The sequence below is a fragment of the Macrosteles quadrilineatus genome, unplaced genomic scaffold (assembly GCF_028750875.1).
Source record: "Macrosteles quadrilineatus isolate MER2022 unplaced genomic scaffold, UCM_ALF_1.0 Scaffold_5__1_contigs__length_97177068, whole genome shotgun sequence".
Taxonomy (NCBI): domain Eukaryota; kingdom Metazoa; phylum Arthropoda; class Insecta; order Hemiptera; family Cicadellidae; genus Macrosteles; species Macrosteles quadrilineatus.
This window is the reverse complement of record NW_026542598.1, coordinates 34,997,744-35,017,919: the sequence shown is the minus strand read 5'-3', so window position 1 is coordinate 35,017,919 and position 20,176 is coordinate 34,997,744. Positions and strand designations below refer to the sequence as shown.

General features: G+C 30.4%; 1 protein-coding gene across 1 annotated transcript in view; it reads right to left on the bottom strand.

Annotated features, from left to right (window-relative positions):
* Positions 1-20,176, bottom strand: part of LOC128995864 (uncharacterized) — a 236,206-nt gene that overhangs the window by 205,635 nt on the left and 10,395 nt on the right. The gene's annotated exons all lie outside the window — the stretch shown is intronic.

The window sequence follows — 20,176 nt, the reverse complement described above, 5'->3', positions numbered from 1 at the left end:
ATATTTTTACCTAGATTCAACTTGCAATAACGTATTGAAGAAAAACTACGTGACTAATTACCATATGAAATATTCAACAATTCAAAGTATCTTAGTCTTTTTGTTTTAAGATTTGACTATCGTGCTTCCGCCAAATATAACCATAAATATCATCCTTTTAAGGATTACATCATCGATCTTCTACTGGTACACAATTCTACTGGTTTATGTAAGAAAATGTTTATAACAGTAAATTTTTCTGTCAGATTAAGTCCTGGAGTAAACCGTTTTATGCTTGTAGTGCGGTTTATGCATTGCAATAAGGTCGGTAAGAAAGCATTCCGTTTGCCGCATTATGATGAATATGACTATATGGAGAACGAAGTGGTGCCGCAAAACAGCACACGCTTGAGCTCAATTTATTGGCCATGTAATATTGTATGAATATCATATGTAGTTTTGTTTGGAAATAACGTCGTTTCATATCTATATAATAACGATATAAACAAATACCTACTTATTTTTGGGGATTTTTTATAGCTGTGATAACATAATTAGTACCGGGGGCCGAGCCTCGCTCGGTTGTGATTAATTGGGTTTAATAGTTAAAACAATATCGTAAACAAACATTTTATCATTTATGAAAAAAAATTATTACAAACCTTAAACTTAAACACCGCTGAAATAATAACAACTCTGTAATGTATAATATGAAGCAAGTAAAAAAATACACTTTTATGGTTTGAGCTACTCGCACAGAATTTTTCTCCCCTCTAGTCATTGAAACCAGTTTTTCGACTTTTACGCTCACAAATGACATCAGATAAAACTTTGATATGAACAAAATTATGTAAAAATGGTTGGTGACAAAGATTTTTCTCCTTTTCGCTACTACTTCTAAAGAAATTTATATTCTGACTATTTTTTTTCAATGGGATTTAGGTAATAGTTTTATTCCAATTAAAACCCCCAGATGAAATTAGTTTACTTGCAATACCTCAGTACTTCAGGGATTAGATTTTAATGGGAGAGGGCTAAGTAAAATAATAAGTATTTGATCATTACTATTTTCCCCTATTTACTATTTTCCCCTATATCGATCAAATAATCCCCAGTGTAATCTTTGCTCAAAAGTTACAAATGATTTGTTTCCCTTTATACTGTATGTTGTAATTTGCTAATATACTGTGGATGCTTGTTATAAACACATAAGCCAAGTCTCTTGTTTACTTTTTCCTTGTAATTTTGTTCAACCAACATAGTTACTTAGCAACCCATAAGGTCATGTTTTTTTTTTCTTTTAAATGAGTTCAAATGAGCGAAATACGAGTTTTCCTGAGGCAATGGATGCCACCAATCACGTTTTTAGGGCTGGAAGTCCCTAAATCCAAAATTTAGTCAAAATCCTTCTGCTTGATTTCGAGATGCATATTACAGAAGAACAGACAAACAGACATTGCTCATATTATATAATAGGATTTATAAGTAACTCTTTCATGTTTTGGTTGATAGAATTCTTAAAATCGAGAATCTCCGTGAATCATGACTACACCCCCCCTCCCCCCCACTACCAACAATGGATTAGGATCAGCTGTTCGTTCTGCTTCAGGCGAGAGTAAAACCTCAATAGGCTCGCCTCTGGGCATGTAGCCCTAATGTCAGTTGCACAAGGGACTACATGTTACTGGTAAATCGTAGACTACATATATTGATCATTTTTACAATCAATGACACATACTGATAGAAGCGATCTACTAAAAAATGTTTAATGAAAATGAAGATTTTAATACACTAGTTCTTAAGGTCCTAGTTTTAGCCACAATCACGACCACCTTATTTGTACAGTCCTCTTGATTTTTTACGTCATAAAGGGTTCAAGATTCAAGAGATTTAATTTATTAATACATAAAACTAAAGTCACATATAAATTAAAAAAATTTTTAAACAGCCAAAACAATCATGGTTACTTTGAAAAAATCACTGTAATTTTTCCGAAAATAAAGTAATAGCCTATATGTAATTTAAATTTTAAGTTTATAAAATGGTTTTATTCAATATTAGATTAGTTGCGGTATTTCATTTTCTTTTTGTCCATCAATAAACACCGATACCCCCATCTTTCCAAAAATTTCCAAAAATCCTCTTCTTACAAATATTTGTTTAAGAAAAAGCATTATGCGCTTAAATAACATGCGTTTCAAATGCAGTAATACCTTACATTTACGGCTTGCATTGGGAAATTTCTAAAATTTTCCAGCTAACACCACAATAATAACAAGCATCATGGATAATACGCCATATGAAAAACGTACATCAATAGTGATGATACATTTTGAATACAGCTAAAGCAAAACATTTTCAGGAATCCAACTGAACCAATAAATGGAATAACAGTGTGATAACACAATATTCAGTATACACGTTTCGCATGGAAGAAATAACAAATTAAGATAGTTTTGTACGTAGGTGCGAGAGTGTGCAGTGTGGCAATTGAGAGTCATCATTCATGTTCATTTGCTTGGTGAGCACGAAATGTCATGTGACCTTTTATTACCTGCATTGTCTCATTTTCCTCGAACTGTAGCTTTTTTACCCTAAATTTCATTAAATAAACTTTTCGTTTTAAGCATTTAAATCCAGAAAATTACTTTCATTGGAAAACAATATGGTGGAGTCTATCGCCAGTGTTATCCAAATAAATTACAAAGGGATTAAATTTTGATTTTAAAAACATTTACTAATTCAAGGACACTTTATTTCCATAATTAGTGAATGATTAAATTTAAGAAAAACAAATGTTCAATTTTAAGATTTATTACGTGTTCAGTGTATAGTGTATTGAATTGTAAGCTCGATCTGCTAGAATAGGTAAAAACTATAATATCTTTTATTGTAACAAAATGTGGATTTTTTTAACACATGCCTTTAATATTGTTTTTAGAGTTAAACAAGTTTACAACTTAAAACTGTTCGAATCTTACCACTATCGTCCTAATCCTGTAAGAAGGACTTACCTGAAAAAAACAAACACATCATTATGAACATGTATAAATACGAAATATGCTGCAGTGTAAATATTTCGAAACATATTGTACAAACAGTGTTAACAGTGTAATCAGTTAAACCGGAAACCCTAGTTTTTTATGGCAATAAATAATGAGTGTCGTAGTAACAAAATAAAGTTGACTTTATAATATCTGAAAACCCTTTCGTTATTTATTAAAACGTTCAAAAATTAATTCATATTTATACAATTTATATCTTTTGTTAATTTTTTTTAAATCCCCGATGCAGATTTGTATTTCATCCTTTTTTCATATTTTTGATAGAACAATGGTTATAACAGTGCCAAAGGAAACACATTTCGTCTATTTTTAGAGCGGCCATTGAACACTGCTATTAAAAAACTACAATGGTGTTTCAATTCGTATTGACAACACTATTGTTTTACCATAAAACTGAAAAATAATACAAACTCAATATTTAAACGAAGAATTTCACAAAAGGACCACTTCTTTATAGGTACATGTATTTTTGTTATTTTTATTCGTTGCTTGGTACAAAGAGTGCACCAATAAAATGTACGATGAAACAAAAAAGGATAAATCCACGTCAAAACCATTTTTACGATATTTTTTTGCAACAGTGACTCATCAATAATTCTTCGAAAAGTAAAGAATACTACTTAGTTTCATCATTAATTATACTTTAACTTCAAGTACATTTTTATTGCTCAAAACGGACTTCTAATAATATAGACTACCCTCTACGTTTTATGACTACTTGCAAAGTTATAAAAGTTGACTATAAAAGGAAGAACGTAATCTAAAATGACTTTTATCGACAACAGAGTAACTTTGCAGGGTCAGATTTCTAGAGTGTCATAAACTAAAATGATGTCATAGCCTTTTATCAAAGTCCCCTTACTTTTAGGATTTTCTCTATAAAATAACAAATTGTCAGGTGCTTCTTTGCAGTTTGATTTAAAGATTAAACATTTGAATGCACATCTCTAAGGATACAAGTATTTAAGTAATAATTTAATTAATTTATATTTAAGATTAATTTTTATTTTTATAGTAATAGAGAAAAGGGGTGTGTTGTTAGTCTAGTTGCTATCATCTCTGAGGAAAGGGTGGGTTCAATTCCCGGCACATCTACAACACATGGGTTCTTTGGACCGCTTTCCACAAAAGCTTTATTTGTGTTTAATTTATGTTGCCTTTCCTATAAAATAGAAAATTCCCGATATTATGCTTTTTGCGAAACGCTGTACCTTGCTTATTTTTAAATATAAATCACTTTGTAAATTATTTTGTCAGTTAGTTAAATAAATCTAATAACGCAATACTAAATATATATTTATTTTCACTTAGGTCTGCTAAGGGATAATTTAAACTAAATTCCCTAAAGCCGTCATCATTGTTGTTTATATTGTGTTTGTTGATTAAATGGCTGCGACCATCCTGTATTAATGTTATTGTTAAGAAATACTTTATATAGTACACTATTTACATTAAAGAACTTAATTATTTAGTCATATTTTCCATACATCATTAAACACTAGTAGAAATAAATAGAAGTAAATCTTAAACCATGGTTTAACTGTGTTTCCCCCAACGCAATCCCAAAAAATAAACCGCAGAAACTAATGATGAGTTTGTGTGTTTTTATTTAATTTTTTTTATTTAGTGTTTTATATTGCTGTATTTAAGTGGAAAGAGCAAAACATAAATGCTCGGTTTGCTGGTTCGATCCAAAAAAGTGCCGATTTGTTCCTGATAACAGGTCCCATTTGTCATAGGATTTTTAAACTGATAAGTCATAAGTCATAAGTCATTTATTTGGCCAGATTTAAATTAATGCATTGGCTAAGTCAATATATTTTCTACAATTTGAGCACATATAATAAGAAGAAGAATGTTTAATCTTTTCTCTAAAAAAAATAAATTAAGATATTACTAACTGTAAGTCTGAAAAAACCTCCGTCACATTAGGTACAAAAATAAAACATCCCTTACCATTTCGCGTGTTGCATGAGGTAAGTTTATAGTACTATCTCACTACAATTTTACAACCACTGAGGCTTTACTAGTGTTTATTGATCTGCTTCAAGTAATAAGATAACCTTTATTGCCTGACTATTCAACTTTCATTGGGCTATGTCAAAAATATACTATTGCATGTAGACAACATTTTTCACAGTGCTTGGAAATGAAAATTGATACCAAAATGTGATGCTGCGTTCAAATATAGTTTATTTTGATAACAATGTTGGCAATTTTTTTTAAGAATGGTTTTTACCTTATTACGTGTTTATGTTTCGATAATTGTGGCCATTGCTGTGAAATGGTTATTGGGGAAATAATAAGAGTTTTTGGGAATATAATTCAGCATTTGGCTCGAACAACAACAAAATGATATGTGTTTAGTGTTTAAAAAGAGGTTTTACCTTTTAAATATTATTTAAATAAAGTGCTGATCAATTTCTTCTTTAAATTAATCTTGGGGGTCTTGAGGTTTGAAATGTAGAGTTATTAAGAATAATTAGAGAGAAAAGAAAGAAAAACTATGTTGAATATTTTGAAAGAGAAAAAATGCTAAAATAACTAAGAGCAAATTGATTTGGTACAACAATTATACATTTTAAAAATGAACACTAAAACACATAAACAAACCACCAATTAAAATCACATGTCAATATTCTAAAAAACCAAACAATGTGTTTGAGCCAGTCTTAAGGCAAAAATATTTAAATGTCAAATCATATTATATCTTGGAGACAGACTAAAGGCAAAATATATTTTCCATGAATACTCATGCTGTATGAGCGTTTTGTGTGCGGGTGACTTGCACTTTTTTAGTTTAAAAGTAAAATAGCACGGTGAAATTTTTTGTGAGAAATCTATGAAAATATTTGATAAGACATTTATTGTACAGTATCATATAATTAGATAGGTAATAATGTAAACAATAATAGTAATTTATTAATACAACCACTGAGTATAAATGCTTGATGTGTATACTAGGCTAAATAAGTGGTCAATTTATTAGGACCAGCTAAATTGTTGATAACAACTGTGGTTTGAGACACATACTTGACAAGATTACCCTTTGAATTTAAATTTCTTTATATAAATAGATAGGCTAATTGGTAAGTTCTCCATTTTAGCTAAGATATAATTTTAAAGATCATTTCAATTCATGAAATAAAATAAATCTTAGCGTTCATCTGTAGATGACTCACTTTTGAAGATAGTAAAAGAGATATAATCAACCAAAGCAGTGAACACTTATTTTATTACATTGGCGCATTTTGAAGTTAAACTTGGAAGATTGTTTTATTGTGTACTCACCATTAATGAAGATAAGTGCAGCCACTGTTTATGATTACATTAAGGCTGTAAAAGTGGATTATAAAAGCAACAACATAACCTAAAGTGACTTTTATCGGTGATTCGCCAGGTTTACAAGGTCAGATAATGGAGCCAACGTTCACGCTATGGTGTTAAACTTTCGTGTTAAAACTTGCCCAGTAAAATCGTAATAAAATTAACCCCAGGCTAGTATTTGGGAAAGAAGGATTTGGAATCTTAAATAAAGACAGTAATATAGTACAAGTTTTAATGGTTAACAGAGTGCTTTTTTTACCAAAACTAAATTAAAGTACGGTCAGAAATATTTTAATGACAGAAAAAGCTTATGTTGGTATCCCTGTTTTTTTTTCATTGCCAATCAGCAACTGATATATAACTACTTGATAGTAACTGATATAGTAACTGATATATACAACTGTTGTTCAATTATGTATGCGGTTTAGTGTAATTGGGAAATTATTGTAATTAAGACACAACATGGTGTTTCCCCAAGCTTATCAGTGAATACTTTAAAGGTAAATTATTGGTTTTATGCCAAGAAATGTTTTAAATTAAGTTTCCATGTGTTATTCCAGTACCTAATGAATCGAATACTTAATAAATAGACTGTGATATTTGTACTACTGTACTAGGTAACACCGTTCTCTCTTAGCTACACACTATTTGTTATTGGTGGGTTTTTAACTCATGTCCCAAAGAAAGAATTCCTAGACTAACCACTAGACCACCGTAGGCCATTGTAAAAGGCAAAAGTGACGGGTGGTGTCCTAAGAATCCTATAGCATACCTCCCTCCTGGCTGTAAATTTTACCTTCTAGTTTAGCCAGACTACAACCGTTCTAGGATTGCAGAAAAAATACTTTTAGTCCTGTCATTGTCCACTACGATATACTAAAAAAGGATAGTCCAAGTATTAGTTTCAGTTTAGTTTAGTATTTAATAGCTAAGACTCGATATTATCTCCTTTTAAAAATCAAACGTTTAGAATCTTAAAATAAAATTTGTATTCAAATAATAAAACTGTTTTGCAAGTCTTTTATGGTAAACAGTTTTATTCCTTGTAGTTTATGCTTAGCTATAAAGACGGCAGTACAGCATTCCGTTTGCCGCATTATGATGAATATGACTATCATTGAGAACGAAGTGGTACTGCAAAACGCCGGAACATATTCGAGCTCAATTTAGTGGCGAATAATAGCATATGAATATTGTTGTTGTGAGGTAATGACTTATATGTTCCATGGATGTTACACAATATAACAAAAGGTACTTTATTCGTAATGTAAATAATGATTTTGATGATTCCATCGTAAAAAATGTACTGCTTATATCGTAAAATTGCTTTATGTAAATTTAATGCAACATGTCTATTTATACATCATGTCTTGCTACATAATAATAATAGAAATAATATAGGGTTGGTTAGAAATTTTGTGATCTCTTGAACAGCAAATATCAAGATAATTAGATTACAGTACTTGTAACCTTTAGTCAATATAAGTACCTTCTTGATCAGCATTGTGAGTGGTATTAAATTGATAGAAAGTAAAGAAATACGACTTATAACACTCGCACACGCTTGTTGGATCTGACGATGATTGTAGTGTTCAGTCGAAATCGATCACCACTTACCATCTTTTATAATGTATATACCGTCTTGTGGGCTAACAATGGGCGTAAATGTACGTTTCAAGTGTTATAAGACATTTTAATATACATTCCGTCAATATAATAGGGGAAATAATGAATTTCATCTAAAATATTATTTCACCAAGAGTTGTTGAATGTCAAGGGGGTATTGTTTAACAAATAAAAAGCCATTTTAGTCCAATTAAAAAATTACTAATTATTTGATTCCAAACTTTTAATTTCAATCTTTTCATTTAGAATCTAGTCATAACAATAAATATACTGTTATTTTGATACCATACACTACATTGTACTCTGGATTTGCACAGGCCACATGCTACCTTCAGCGAAAACATTTCCAAAATATTATTTTTTAAGTTCTTTCTCCAAAATTGAATTGTGTTTTGTAAGCAAATTAAATTTTGAAATCGGTTAAATTGCTCTAAAATGGTGGATTTATTATCAAAACCACTATAACAAATTAAATACTTGTAATTTTAGATGAGTTAGTAAATAGTTCATTCATTATTGTTTTCTATACATACACAGCAGTATTTATGCGTACTAGTTTATTATTTTACAATCCTTATGACAAAAGAAATCACGTGTTCTAAAAAAAATCGTGTAATAAATAATATAGGAGCAGTATATAAAAACAATATTACATTTAGTTTAAAAATTCTCTTGATAACTAAAGTTTGATAGAGTCTCTGAATGTACTACATACCATTTGAAATATGTTTCATTTCGATAAAAACATTTAAAACGATTCCGCACAAGTTTGTTGGTTTTCAGGATTCACAGAACATTTAAATTATTCAATATTAATCCCAGGAAAGTGTGCGCTAGTCCCATTGCGTGTTGCGACAAGATCGATTCCACTGCGTTACTGCCCATCTCTTGTGTGTATTTCTTCTTCAAATTAAATACTAATATCAATACTAAAAACATTTACGATAAACATTCTTGCAACTAATCTTTGGGAATTGAGAGTGTATATTAAATAACTTCAACTACATTTTTATTTTATTTTTATTATTTATGAAATATAACCTTAAATGTAGCATTATGTTTTTGTGGAGACTTAACTTATTAGTGGTTTAATATTGAAGCAAATTATATAAAATGTAAACATATAGTTTTTTTTTTCTCATGCAGAAAACAATGTTATGTAAATTACGGAATATTTATCTGACAGCCTACACATTATAGTATTGTATTATTATTTGTTATGTAAAAACATGTGTTTCCATAGCTATACGTTATTATTTTTTAATAAATCAAAGAAATAATACCTAAGTTAGGCCTGAATCTGCTTTTCTCCCATTTCTATAGATAGTGCGAGTGTATAGTTGTATATTTGAAAACCTTTCATCGACTATGTAAATACTATAGATTAGATCCGTTACCCATAAAAACTGCAATACCATATACAGTAGATTTACTATATCTGTACTATATCTCACTATAACTATATACCATGGTTAACTACTCACGAAAATTTTTATTATTTAATAAACGATTATATTAAGACTACATAAAAAAGTTATAATTTATTAACTTATTTTAAGTTACTTCCCAACTGAATAAATTTCTTGAAATATAATGATAATACAACCTTCTTCGATAATTAAGCAATAAATTAATTGGTAAGTAAATAAGTAGTATTTAGTTTATGAAATTTTTCTAATATATGCTCTTATACAGGGTGTTTCAAAACTCTCTCCCGAAACTCCGTGGGCATTATCCTTACGTCAATTCAAACAAAAAATATGGTATAAACATATGCCCTATCTCGCTTCGTTTTCCGTCTGTCAGTTTATATGTATTTCTTACATAACTTCCTACAACTTTGGAACCACTTAAAGGTACCAACTTCAAACTTAATGCCTAATAAAAACAATTTTTTCCGCAGAGCAAGTTTGGGTTTTGTATTTTTTTAACCAATTTTATTTTTCAAAGCTTAATAACTCAAAAACCATAGGATTAAAAAAATCTACAAATGACAAAAAAAGATGCAAATTAACTTATTTTAGAGAAATGAAAAACTGTTATAACGTCATAACACAAATAATGGAGAAAATAATTTGTTACACAAGTAATACATAATTTATTAAATTTGCCCAAATTTGTAGTTTTAACTTAAGAACTTATTTTATTGATGTTTCAGAAGAGAGTTTCGAAACACACTGTATATGCCGAAAGTATTTTCTGATATAATTTACGTGTGGTTTCTATTAAATGTTAATCGATGATGAAACATATCTTTGAGCCTCCGTCAAAGAAAATATTATTTGTTATACAAAAAGTTCACATTATAACAAAACTGCATGTATATACTTTCAGGTTTATTTACATTATATTCTACTCGTGATATTTCTGAGAAGAGTAGCGGTGGCCTTTGTATACAACGTCGCCGGCTCAATTCCCCCAGGAGGAGATAAAAGTCACGTCAGATCAGGCTAGCTTTTATGACTCTTTTTACAGCTTTTCTTAACGTTGTAAATATCACAGCTGTCCTTTTCATTATTACTTTTCTTATAAAGTACGTTACCATGGGGGATAGAAAGACGCTCAGGGGTTTTGGATACTAAATAATATGTTTGGACACATTATTTCAATTATTGATTTTTGTGGGTGTTAAACGATTTTCTCTAAGATGTGAATATTTTTTCAGCAGTCCGCCATCCAAAAATAGGCATTGCCAAAACACATTTAGTGCCACATGAAGATTATTTGGGTCACAGTTATCTGCGTTGGGTGGGTGTTTACTGTATTTATAGGTGTGAAGTATGCAGAAATTTAAGTACATAATACCAAACTCTATTATACAAGAAAAAGGGATAATCTATTATAGCTGAGAACAATTAATTATTGTGGAACTATATGCCCCATTTCAATTATTCTTATTATATTTACATTAATACTGGACTCTTTTTGTACTTATATATGTATGTGTATTATTTAGAATACCCACATTAAACAACTACGCCCTTATAACTTATAAAAAAAAATAGTCAAGAGCATTAATATGAGCTTTTACTTACATGTCCATTACAGACATCATATTAAAAAGCTTTATTCCATACTGTTTATCTAATATTCTTGTAAATATTTTTAAGTTATGTTATAACCAGGAAATTTAGTTTTACTGAAATTTCCTGTAACAAAGTAAAGCTAAGTCACTTACTTAGATATTCATACTCTTCGAGTTCACTTGTTTTCCAACAACTCTTTGCACATTTACACTTCAATTTCTCCCCCTTTTTACCTAAAAATAATAAAAGATTTTCAATATTGTTACGCAATATCGAACATTTATTATACCTAATAAGTAAACAATCCGTTGTTTATTTAGGAACTCCCTTTAATTTTTATAATTTGAATTTAGAAGTAACTAATATATAATACTCTATAATGAAAAAAAAAAAACATTTAAAGGAGGCCTATACAAAGTGCAAAGTGGTAAATATTTTCATTATGACAGGGTATCACATCTTAGCATCACCCACAACTACAGTTAACATTGAATTTTCTCTGGATCAACTAGAAATTGACAAACATGAAAAAGAAAATGCTAAACATACAAGCAGAAGATTGCACTGGAATTTATCATATGACAATCCTGTATTTTTAGTAAGTAAAAAAATATGTTTATAAAGTATACTGCAAAAAACTAGGGTCCTTTCACCTGACCAGGCCGGTTTCTTTGGATGGAACAATAGAACAATAGGCTACTTAGAGAAGGGATCCACAGCTACTTAGACAATACAGTACAACCAGCTGGGCTGGGCTAGGCTGCTATCTTATTTATATTATAAATGCAAAGCCTATAAAATACAAAGAATATAAATTATATTTTATTAGTCTTGCATTTTGATTCTGTTTCTTTGCAGAGATACTTATATAATACAAAAATTCCAATCCAAAATAATTAGAATACCCTTTTTACATTTATATTAAAAGGAATTAGGCATTCAATTGTGAATATTACATATAAACTGTTATATATAAATATTAAATAATACCATTTGTACGAGCAAGATTTAGTTCTTGATTAGTTATTTGTTGCACTAGTTTAAAATATTTTTATCATCTGGGAGTATGAAAATGAATCTTGTGAGACAAATATTAACGCTTAGAGCTTAAAACATTCAATGTTTCTGTTAAATTTACTCGACGAGTAACCGTTTAAGATAAAATTACACGTGTAATATGTAATTTACGTTGCACGAAAAGTTAAAATAAATTACATAAATGTATCAATTGAATACAGTACTAAATCTCCAGGATTCAAAAGTGTAACTTGTTGTGTACCTCACAGTCTTTTGACCTACAGTTCTAAAAAAACAGATCTAATATACATTTCAAATAGTAATTTTTGTTATTAGATAGTTAGATCTATGTTACAGCAACAACAAAAATATGAATGTTTACTTGTACAGTTTCTATCTACCATTAATCAGTTAAAAAACCGATTAAATAAAAAACTGAAACGCCTTGGTGAACTTAAAACATCGAATTGTCAAAACCTTAGTTACAGGACACACTCAATTCACAACAGACCGTACATTGCCACAGTGAACAGACATTGAGTTATCCAACCAATTTAATCTGAGAAGATTATTCCAAGTGAGGGAAGAGAAATCATATTTACATCGATCTGTTCAGCAAATATTGAATACCAGCTGCTCCACTTAACCCCCCCCCCTCCCCAAAGAGTTTTGTTGGTCTAACCATTTTAGAGTTTGGTAGTGAAACTGACGCAAACTAATGTTCTCTGTTTTAATATGATATTGATTTAACAATGAATACCATAGTCGAGTTGTCATTTAAGTCTATCATTCTTTCCAGTTATGCAATGTTTCTTTTTTCGCTGAATTTTTTGTTTTTCCGGTCATTTTGACAGTTTTTAATGTACATAAAGGAAAACTAATTGTTTTCCGTACGCTTTGCTAGAATCTAAAGGCACTTACTAAAATAGTCAAATGTTCATATTGCTTGAATAGATTATTTATTGGAGCAATTTTTTGAAAAGTTCTGTAAGTATATTGGATACATTGAGTATTAATTTTTTCGAGGGTTGTACTATAATTTATTTTTAGAGCCAGGTGGTCAGACAAGACTTACATGCAAAATAATGTATACGTACAAAATACTTTACAAAATAATCAGTAATATTAACACAAATCCAATTCTATCATTTTAATGATAATATACCTTCATACAGGGTGTTTTCTATGGACTATGGAGTATAACTAACAAGAAAATAAAATAGTTGTTCACCGCGACAAACCCTTTGGGTTTTATTCCAACAGTACAAAAACTGGGACCTAACCCCATATAAATGTCCAAGATTTACCCCAAACGCCATCAGGTCAAAATCTGTAGAACAAATCCAAAATCTTCAAAAGGATATGCAAGTTATATGCTTATATTATTGGATCTAAGGTTTTAATGGCCCTAAATGGTTAAACCAGATTGGTATTTCTTTTTGTAGCCTGTTAAATTACGGAATCACAATTTTTTTTCTGAAGGAAAACTGAAAATAAGATATGTTCAAACGCCTTCCTTGAAATAGCCCCAAAATATGACAATTGGCTGCATGGGCTATTAATTAACAGCTGTGTCTAAGGAATATGTCTGTTAATACTGTTAATACTGTTCTATGAAATGGCGACCATACAAAGTAGGTATTTTAAGCCAAGTATGAATGGAGATGAGTGTAGGATGAGTGGCGCGATCTTGTAGTCTTGTTAGTGACTAAGGCCGACATTCCTTAGACACAGCTGTTAATTAATAGCCCATACAGCTAATGGCAACTAAGGGACCTACAGTTTATAGTGGAATCCGAACCACATTTTTGCCTTGGTAATTACGAATTGGTCTAATTATCAGGATAGTACTGCGGATAGTCGTAGTACTCACCCGTGCGGACGTTAATCCACACAAGGGAGTATCGCATCCACAGTGCATGCCGATAAATATCCACAATTCTGTCGGCCTTAGCATAGACGAAAAATCTTTTTGTCTTTGGCCTTAGTCACTAACAAGATAAGACTAGGCTACAAGATCGCGCCACTCATCCTACACTCATCTCCATTCATACTTGGCTTAAAATACCTACATTCGTATGGTCACCATTTCAATCAAAGTATTAAAGTATTAAGACACATTTGGTTGTATCTGTAATTTTTAACATATTTTCACATTTTGCTGAGTTAGGAAAAAATATTCTCTCTCAAAAGTCATCGGCTATTTGAAATGACGCATAACGGAAAGTATTAAATTACTTAACAAATATCTTATCGTTAGAAAAACGCTTTAGAAACTAAATACATACATCTCTACTGAAGATACGTACTATACATACATACAAACTACATAAAAACTAACTTAAAGATCGTATGATTGTACAGCTCAAAATGTAGTGGATATAAGCACTGAAAACATATTTCTAAGAAATTATGTTGAACAGTTTCCAGGGTAATTGATACACAGCGATGACAGAGTTCGAACACAGCAAAGTGAAACAAGTAGCAAAACAAACGTTTGTTCAGAAACTTTAGAATTAATGGCTCCCACAGCTGAGAGAACTACAATAGAACATAATTTGATTAATAGTTCAGTGCCTCTCAGTTAGTCTCGAAATGCACCTCTCTATCATGTCTTTGTTGTGATTTAATTAAACATTGCGTGTATATGCGGGAAATACTATTTACTCCAATGTTACGTTGTTCTGTTGTTTCTCTTTGTGTTTTTACGTAGAAGCGTTTGGGTCAAAATTATATATATCTAGAACTTTCTTTCTTAGGGTCATCAAAGTGGTTTCAAAGAATAGAAGGGAATGTTGTATGGTTTGGTTTGTTATTGCCTCTAGAAGGTGGATACTTATTTATATAAAAATATTTATGTATTTTCACGTATTCTGCAACACTCAAGAACCCTCCCTTATTGATAGTATATTTTAGCCAACAATAAGTGCATACAATCATTTTAGTTCCAGCTTTAAACTTTTCTAAACAACATTATCACCTTCGTAAAGATTTTCTCATTAAAAGATTTTCTGTAATTTAAATGTGTAACAGTTTCATCATAATTTACTATTACCCATTTTAGTCTTTAAATACAAATAAAGAAAATATTATGCCTGGAATTGGTCTTTTTGTATACTTAAGTAGCAATGTTAAAGCTGAATTCATATGATGAAAACATTGTACCATTTATCCCAAAAACATGTATGGGAGGGTCAATAATTTTTATTATTAGAATAAAATAAAACAAATATTTTACTAGTTATTGTTTTTGTGAATTCTACAACGTTTCTTGTGTTTAAAAAAAACACAACGTTTCTTTCTGGAGGTGGATAAACTCAATCCTTTTTTAAGCGAAATTGATATTCTACACACTAAACTACTTATTGAAACCACTATTTACAACATACGATACATTAATACAACAGTAAAAAATTAAGTATGTAATGAAACACAAAGTTCTAACTAAATTCAAAAGTATAAAATTGATCAAAAAAGAATTTCTGTTATTACACTATACCCTCAACCTCCATAAAACGTTGTGCAGTTATAACACAAAACATTTTGAAAAGAAAATATGGAAACATTATCCAACCAACGTCATAATGAGTAAAAATATGTTAAAAACTAATCGAGAAACAACTGTGTTTTCATTCAGAAACGTGGAACAAAACATAATATCGTAGCAGAAGTATGGCCGAAGAAGCGACTCAAATGTTGAAATACATTACAATACTGGCCCCCCGGGTCTTTGGTATTTCATCATCGATTTCAATATATCACTTTTTGTGATGAAGAATGTCCTTTTATGTTCTCCTTTTGCCTCAAATGTTACTTTGTGATGAACGCTTTCGGATATATTTTACTGTTATTGTTAAATATGTTGTTTGATAGTAGTTCTGAAAACAAATGTACTTATAAGTGTATATTGTACAGTATTTATACATTACTTGTATATGTTATATACACTTATATGCATATACAACCATTGGGTTGTGGCATTATCACTTAGATAAAATCCATTGGTGAGTTGGCGGGATTTGAACCCGGAACCTCAGGGACTGAAGTCCTGCGCTCTAACCACTACACCAGCTCACTTTACTCTTTAGAACCAATGGGATAGAATTGATGAGAGTAGTTGTATCAGCGGAACTGAAGTAAAAGAGGAATTTAAATAGTATTTAAATTAAAAGGTAATCTTAAAATAGAATGGTTTTGTGACGTTGTTAAATTTGATGCCGATGGACTGACGTAACTGAAGTCGTATCAGATCCGACACAAGTTGATAGCATCTTCAAATACGTTTAAAATATCTGTTTTACGTCACTTCTCTCTGTTACTTTCTGTTTAAACTTTTCACATTTACCTAAATCATATTTAGCTAAATCACAATGTGGAGTAACCAAAAATAAATTATTCTGAGGAGGAAAAACACCGTGGTTCTACTGTATAAGGTCCTCTATAGGGTTTGTTTTAAAAAACGATACTATCGTTTAACATTTTTACACTATCCTTAATTTATTGAAGTCTTAATGCGTCTATTTCTTCATCTATTTTGCTTCCCCTTCTCTGGTCAACAAAATATTGCATTGTTTTTCCACAGGAAAAGTTTGATGTTTAATATCCTTCAACAAAGCTATATTATTTTTGTTCAAAGAAATCTTTTACTTTGTATCGGTATATTGCTCCTTGCATTAAACAATACTAGCTGCTGTACCCGTGTCTCACAACAGGAAGATGTACCATACCGCCTAATCCAAACACTTGTAAAGTAGATCAAATTTATAAACAAAGAACCACCCAATTTATACAAATAAGAATGACTTACATTGTAATTGTCCTACTGTTTACATTAAAATATATCAATAACATAATTTTCATTACTTACGGTTATAAAATCTTTCTATATTTCCATAATCGATGTCATAAATAAGCCTGTCTATGCTACTACATAGTTGTGTAAAATATTTTTAATTTATTTCTTTGGATCAGCTGTCTGAAATTGTGAAGTAAGCATTTAGCAATTCTGACTGTCTGAAACGTCAACGCAAAGGTAAACAAAGATTGTGAATTTTCTCATGCTTCCATTAATATTTACTTTTGAAAACCTCACCTCAAAACTTAGAAAATCCAAGGGTGCCCGAGAGGAACTCAGTGAAGTGAATAGTTCCATGATATTCCTAGATATGTGGATAATCTTTGTGCTTAGTTTGGGCTGTATCGGTTCTGTATTTTAGTCGTGGCAGACTGACCACCTAAATGTTATAATAGTATAGATAGATGTATGTAATTTTTTTACAGCTGCTAATAAAAGGCATACAAACATGTACAAGAAATAGCTTTAGCCGATTATACGTTTAAATACTACTCGTGGGCCTTTAAAACTTGGTTAACGTAAAAGTTTATGATACAGGGACATTCTACCAGTAAGATGGCACAAATGCTAAAAGTTTATCGGGCTTGGTATTTGCATTGTAAAGATAACACAGCCCGTTAACGCTCCGGCGAATTTACAACATAACATGATACAGATTATCCACTACTATGACCCTTACAAACGAGAGGGAATAAACGTGAAAATACTTTATGAACAGGGGATGTGGGGTGGGAAAGTAGGATAATGAGGGGTAAGGGGGAGGTTGCACTCAACCCTGTTAAGCTCAGATACACTGAATGTACAAAAACATATATTTTTTTAATATTTTAGCTAAACATTTATGTCCCAATAATTAATAGGCTATATTATCGTTATATAGTAAATTTTTAGGTAGTAAGTGACGAATATTTTATTTATAAAACTTATAATTTTACAATAACGTTTGCAATGTGGGATTAATAAAAAAAACTTGATCAAAGGTTTGCATAACGCAGAGTAAATTATTACCCGAGTTTAGTTATTATTTCGGACAAACCTAATTCTGGAAAGAAATTTGTTTAACTGGATCACCCTAAAGTCTTATTAATCGAACCAAACTCATTTTTATCGAGGGTTTGTTAGTGCCTAAAATTTTTATAAAACATATAATATGATATACTGCCTAATTGATATTTAGTACTATTATTATTCTCTCGCTCCGCCAATGAATTTTTATAACTGGAACTAGTAAACGTAATTTTTTTGTAAAAGATTTAGTGATTGAAAGCTAAATCTCATTTTACCAACATTTATTTTAGGAATGGTTTCTAATAAACAACATCTCAATGAAAAACACTTTAACAAGAGTTAAAAAAATATTTGAATAAATGATTGAATCCAGTTTAGTTGTAAATAAAAAAAACTGTGAATTACCGGTTTCATCCAGATTGTACAACTGATTCTTATTCCCTTGAACTTGATTCAACATTAAACACAATTAAGCTATACAACAAAAGTAGGTTAAAATTGCATTTCTTATTACCTCAAGTAATTTATTTTCCAGATAGTATTTACTAACTAAGCATAAGTGACGAAGATGAACAAGGTTTTGCAAATTGAAACTGTATTATTTATGTTAGTTCCTTTTAACAGCTTTTGTGACATCTTTGTAATAGTTCTGAAAACTACTCGGTATTTGTTGTAAAACCTGAGTAGTTCAATATAAACTGTTTAAGAAAGTAGAATACTATTTAACTTAAATATATTGGTTGACGAATACGAAAGGATCAGTATGCAACGGATTGTTAATATTACATTTCCATTATGGTTGAAGAACGTACAAAGAAGTTGCCCTAAAGGAGAAATATACAAAGCGATGCTGTTATCAGTCCGTGTTCCATAATCGATTTAAATAAATCACTTTTGTTATGAAGAATGCCTTTTTATGTTCTCATTTTTCCATATCGACCCTAATTATTATCTTTGTTGTATTTTTTTAAAACTGTTGCTTGAATATTAGGCTTTCATTTTCCTACCATGTATAATTTACTCTAGTGTATTTCAGTTGTATTGCTTGTTAGCCACGCATTAATGTGAAAACGTAGAGTACAACACTTATTCATAAACAATGTCATAAGTAATCAAATACAATGTCATAACTTTTATAATACAAGTTAGAAGAAGATACCTTTTGGTGTAAAACCTGCATTCAAATTAACCATTACAGTAGATTATATTGTCTAAACATTGTCTAAAAACAATTTATTATATTTTTTGTTGTAATACACTGAATGTATGTAATGGAAAATACGTAATGCCGTATTTTTATATAGCTTCAAACCATGTCTAAATCAGTCATAAATTTAACAACTAAAATCTTTTCTCCGATGAGGATTTACGGAGGGAAATGGATATAGAGAAATTCAATCCTTTCATAAAGGTTTTTTGAAAAGCTTATGTAATCGAAACTACTATGTATCGATTAGATAGAATTCTATATTATTTCCCATACAAATTAAAACAAGAAGAGCTGTATCAATTCGCTTAAACAAGAATTATGTTTAAATCTTAAAGATTATTACATTTTAACCCTTCAGAAAACACAGAATTGTTGTTTTATTTCGGAATATTTTTAATATACATGTAATGTTAATTCTTCTGAATTTCTTTTTAATTATACTTTATAAATGTTACATAATTGTTCAAAGACCTATTAATTTAGGTATCCAACAGTCTTGATCAATTATCGGCCCTAATAGCTATTATAAGTTACACATGTTTTTTTTACCCAAAAACCATTTTTTTATTTACATTCAGATGCCAATGACATTCTGCACACTTAGTAAAAAAATGATGGTTTCTTTTTACATTCTTCTTATACCCTTATCAGTTAAAATATTTCGTATTCACTGTGTACTCGATTTAGATTAATTACTTAACCTAAACAATAAAATTTAGATTATATCCCTGAAACTAACATTATTCTTCATTTTCATCCAGAATTTGTTTAGTTAAAATAAAATACAAGTCACACTACTTTTTTCCAACTATATGTTTAACATGTAGGCCCCATAAAATATTAGGTAAGCACCTGTCAAAGACGATTTTTGGTTTGGTCCTGGACAAAAACATTCTTAGGGACAATCGCACCATTGGGTGGGCTGAGGGTGAAAACAGGCTTTTGTAATTCCGATTTTGATCCGCCCTTCTTAACTCCCCCCTCACCACACCCGCGTGGATTGTGGACGGGAAATGTTGTATACAAGGTGGTACTCACTGATGGCTGCACATGGTTCTCTCGA